Source organism: Phascolarctos cinereus, unplaced genomic scaffold (assembly GCF_003287225.1).
Source record: "Phascolarctos cinereus isolate Bilbo 61053 unplaced genomic scaffold, phaCin_HiC Scaffold_7;HRSCAF=346, whole genome shotgun sequence".
NCBI lineage: Eukaryota > Metazoa > Chordata > Mammalia > Diprotodontia > Phascolarctidae > Phascolarctos > Phascolarctos cinereus.
The window spans coordinates 158,988,868-158,993,845 of record NW_027556180.1 but is presented as its reverse complement, the minus strand read 5'-3'; the positions used below and the strand labels follow the sequence as shown (position 1 = coordinate 158,993,845).

The window sequence follows — 4,978 nt, the reverse complement described above, 5'->3', positions numbered from 1 at the left end:
TTTGGTTGAGAAAATGTATATATTTTGTTCAATCAACAAACATTTCTTGAGTGCTTAGTATTTGTAAGGCATTGTGTACTAGGCTATGAAATTTGAAATTCATTAAAAACTTGTTTTATATAAGCCAATGTAGGCATTAAATGAATCCTGTACCAAGTTAAAGTACATTTAGTTTTAGCTGATGAAAGTAGTTATGCATGGAATGGAAAATCAAAAATGTATTGCAAATGCACAAACATAGTAAATGCTAAAAGACACTGATTTTTAAAATTTTATGTAACATGTTACTATAACAAGAAAATTATTCAGTGTACCTATACTTCATATAGGAAGTTAATAGAAAAATTGCACATTTAGTAATAACTTTCTACATGATCAATTGGTTTAGTTTTGAGGGATAGGTAAAGTCAAGATATAAAAATATTCTTTTTAGCTTAATTGCCCCATATAGTGACTTTTTCAGAGGTCATTATTTTATGCAGCTAGTTATTTAATGAATAGACATTGCTTAGATGATTATAAATCTATCTTCAGTATTACAACTTCCAATACACTGATATAGTTCCATTTAGCAAAATTTCCTAAGATGTTTTTGAACCTGCAAAAAGTGTTTTGATCTGATTCCTTTAAATAGTTTTCTACGTATTCTCAAGCAACATTCATTTATTTCGTCTGGTTGGCCTTCGTGTTAGCACTTCTTGATACATGATGGAGACATACACAAGCAATAAAAAATGACACAGAAATCATCTAGAAATCCTAGGATTCCAATCAAGGCCTCAGGAACAAAATCCAAGAGTGGTATAAGAAAAAAAGCTCCCAGCAAACAAAGTAGTATCCTGATAGGGAACACCCGGAAAAGGCTCCCAACTGAAAACATTTGTCTGAATACGTCTCAGTAAAGTGGGCAGATCCATAATTCTTTCTGCAATTGATCTGGGTTGTCCTAAGAATGTTTGATTATGGTCATTCATATTTTGATGCAATTCTGAGACATCCTGAGTCTGATTATCTTCACCAATTTCTGGCAAGAGTAGGGTAACTGTTTGTCTGCTGATTAGACAACTATTGGTCCTAAACCATGAAACATATAGTCAATACACAATAATGCAGGTACCACAAAAAAGATGTCCACAGTTTGTTTCAATAGAAAGAGATACCTGGTGAAAACAGATTAGACAGGACATATCAGTGTAGAACTGAAGCCATAAAACAGCTGGTGCATCCTGATCTGTCTGAAATTGTTCCTGAATTGCCTCAACTAGTTCATGGTTATTAGGGGGAATGTTTTGTTTTGCACTAACAGACTCCACACCAGGGAAGACCAGCAGGGACAGGGCCTCATCATGAATCTCAGGCAGCCAGTCTGATGTTTGGCCTAGCCACGGGACAGGCTTCTGGTCCAGCCTACAGCTTTCTTCACTTTGTGCTTCTGTAGTGCAGGCCCGAGAAAATAGGAAATCTCTGTTTTCTTTCATACTTAAGGTAACTTTTCAACCATCATTGCTACTGTATGTCTTGTTCAGAGAGCTGAAATAATCTCTCAGCCTGGTTTCTTACCTTCATAAAACTAATGATTGGCAAATGACTAAGGAAACATATGCAGGATTGACAGCTATCACCTGTCAATGGACCAAGGTAGCATTCATTCAGCATGAATAATAGAGATATTTTCCAGAGGCTTAAAGAGAACTGAAAGAAAGAACAACTCACTTTCTGGCCAGAATAAGCAGCTTTTGGAAGTGAACTTTAAAAAAAAAAAGTTATCTTAGTAAATTATTTTTTAATCTCAATTTAAATTTTGCTTACTGTAGAAATTATTTCTTGTCATGTAAATTGACAATTCATCTATAATGATGATCTTAGATTATTACCTTATCTCCTGAAAGATAAAGTGAGTTGCCTATAGTCACATATCTAGTATGAATCACAGACAGGAACCAATGTCTTCCTGTCTTCAAGAAGGATCCTTTATTCGTTACAACAAGCTGTATGTGCTATATGTCCTTAGAAAATGAAAAGTTTAATAAAGTAAATAATATGATTATTTGTTACCAACTTGGATGGATCTGTTTTCTCAGGGATGAAGTTTATGTCTTCGCTTATACAGTTCTGGAATCACTACATGACTCACCACATTGAGTGATTTTTATCCATGCCCTTCTATAAATCTACCAGAGAGCATCTACTGAAAGTGCTAAAGGTCTTTTTCTAGTTCTTTTTTTTTTTTTGGCTAGGTAATGGGGTTAAATGACTTGACCAGATTCACACAGCTAGTGTCAAGTGTCTGAGGCTGGATTTGAACTCAGGTCCTCCTGACTCCAGGGCTGGTGCTCTATCCATTGCACCACCTACCTGCCCCTCCAGTTCTTTTCAACCCTTTTAATATTCAACGCAGAATTCAGGCATTCTGTCTATTGTCTATCATTCTCACTATACACTTGAACCACTTCATTCCCTCATATAGTTCATTGATGACATCTTTTTCCACGCAAGTCATTATGTTAATATACTGTTTCATTATAAAAGGCATATTTCCATTTTCTCTTGGATTACTTTCAACTTTTATTCTTCCACGACAGTGTTCCCTGATCTATATATATATATATATATTTTTTTTTCTCTCATGGGTAGAATAGTGGTGTTAAAATAGTGGGCTTTTGAAGCAGTGAGGAAATTGAATTCAAATCTATGTATAGTTCACTGTTCATCTCCAGTGCCTGCCCAGTGTTTCTGTGCGTGTGTGTGTGTGTGTGTGTATCAGTGTGTTTGTGGCCAATTTCGTATCATCAAGATTTAGGCATAATGTCTTTCATTTACTGTTCATTTTTTTTCCCTTTTAAAGTATCTTGAAGAGGGAAAAATTACAAACAATCTGGGAGAAACAAATAAGAGATAAGTTTTTTGTGAAAGACGTAAATATGAACATATTGCATATATGCACATATTACATATGCACACAAATACATGTGTAATGTGATATCTTTATTCACATATAACACATTTGTAATACATGTGCATATATGTATTATATATACATATGTTCATTTATTTATGCATTTGAAGGGATATTAGCATAGACTCTGTAATTGAAAGGAATATTAGTGATTCCCATATAGTAACACATATAGTCATACATGGACAAGCTAAAGCCTACAGTTACTGTGATTTACCCAAATGTAAGTAGGTAGCAGTCACTACTAAGCCCATGACCTCTGACTTAAATCCTGGACTCTTTTCACTACATCACACCACCTCAGAATCCAAATCATATAATTTCTAATCTCTAGGAGATCTTTAGGATAATGGTCTATGCATGCATCAAATATATTATTGATGGAAAATGAGAAAGGAAAAAAAATGGCCTTTTGCAAATGACTTTCTATATCAGACTTCATCTACAAAGTAAAAAATAGCATAGTAGTGCAGAAATACAGACTCTTTCCATGTCTATGTCTTTTTGATTCTTTTAACGCATTTGACTTTGTAAAAATAAATAAATAAATAAACAGCATCTTTAAACATCCACTTCAAACAAGTTGTCTCCCATTCATATGTTAAAATGAAACAAGTTTTCTTGTAGATCACCTGTTAGATGACTCATTGAATCTTAATGTTAAATGGGGCATAAGACAGGGAGATTTGTGTACCTCTAAGTTACTTGCTGGTTTCATAGAGGATGTTCTGCAAAGACTTGAAATAGAAAGAAGTGTGAGTTCTCACAAGAGTGAGATTATCTAAATGCTCCTATTTGCACATAATTTGACCAAATTTGTGATTTTTTTTCAGCAAGTAGAATCCATGTGGAATCTCTAACAATTCAAATCCATTCCTGTTCTGGAACTGAGAGAGAGACAGAAGTCTGAAACACTAAGATGTTAGATGACTTGACCAGGATCACACAACAGTAGGTCTTAGAAGCAGAAATTGAAACCCGCTCTTCTTGACATCAAAGTGGGCTGTCTATCTGGCATATCATGTTTCCTCTAATTTGTACTTCATATTATGTTGTTTTAAGCTAATGGAATCCATCTTTATTCAAAATGACCCATGTTTTTAACATAGAGTTCTATTTAATAGTAGGTAAATGGATTTTACCAATGCAGGTAACCTTAGCTGGGCATATCACACACAACCTCTAATTTAAATAGTATATTTCATCATATAATTGAAAGAGTATATTAAATTCCCTGAATTTAAAGACACACACACAAACACGCATAAATGATGTCAGTTTTGAGTACGAATAGTTTATACAGATTTAATCTTTAATAATATTATAAATATATTCCTGCAAAATCCCATTTTCATATTAGGAAATGATTATTAATTTTAGAATGTCCTAGATCAATGGTTGGCATTTATAGTGTTATGTTTCCACTTATTTTTCATAAACAAATTTGATATTTTCTGGTCATAGATAGAAAAGGGCAAAGGTTAATTGATGTACAAGTTGAGTTCTTCAACAACTTTTAGGTGTGTAAATGATTCCTTTAAAATTGTTTTCTTAATAGCAACTCGAAGAAACACCACACACAAATTAAATTGATTTAATTGCAGTATGATCCTATAGCTATCCAATCCATTAGGAAGTACAATAAAGGATAGAATTTCCTGGTGGAAGGCAAGGTAGGTATAGATGCAACTGCTGTATTCATATTAACTAACATTTACATTGTACTTAAATGATATAAAAATGAAGTTATATTCAGACAGTAAATAAATTCTGAAGTGAAAGAACTATGGAATTATTCACCGGTTGTCTGTTACTTAAAACATTTCATACATCTCAGCTAAGTGTCCTCATTTTGTCTGAAACCATCCTATACTCTATTTTCTTTTTAGATAAATCCACAAAAGTACATTATCAATATTTCAGATACAAGTGACCTTATTCAGAAGAAAACTGATCTGCTGGATAGTCATTTCATTCTGAAATGATGATATCCTATCCATATGGATGTGAATGGGTGTTAAA

The 4,978-nt window shown here is 33.5% G+C and overlaps 1 pseudogene; it reads right to left on the bottom strand.

The window, feature by feature from the left end:
- Positions 1-659: 659 nt before the first annotated feature.
- LOC144454872 (E3 ubiquitin-protein ligase RNF170 pseudogene) lies at positions 660-1,187 on the bottom strand (annotated as a pseudogene).
- Positions 1,188-4,978: the final 3,791 nt, after the last annotated feature.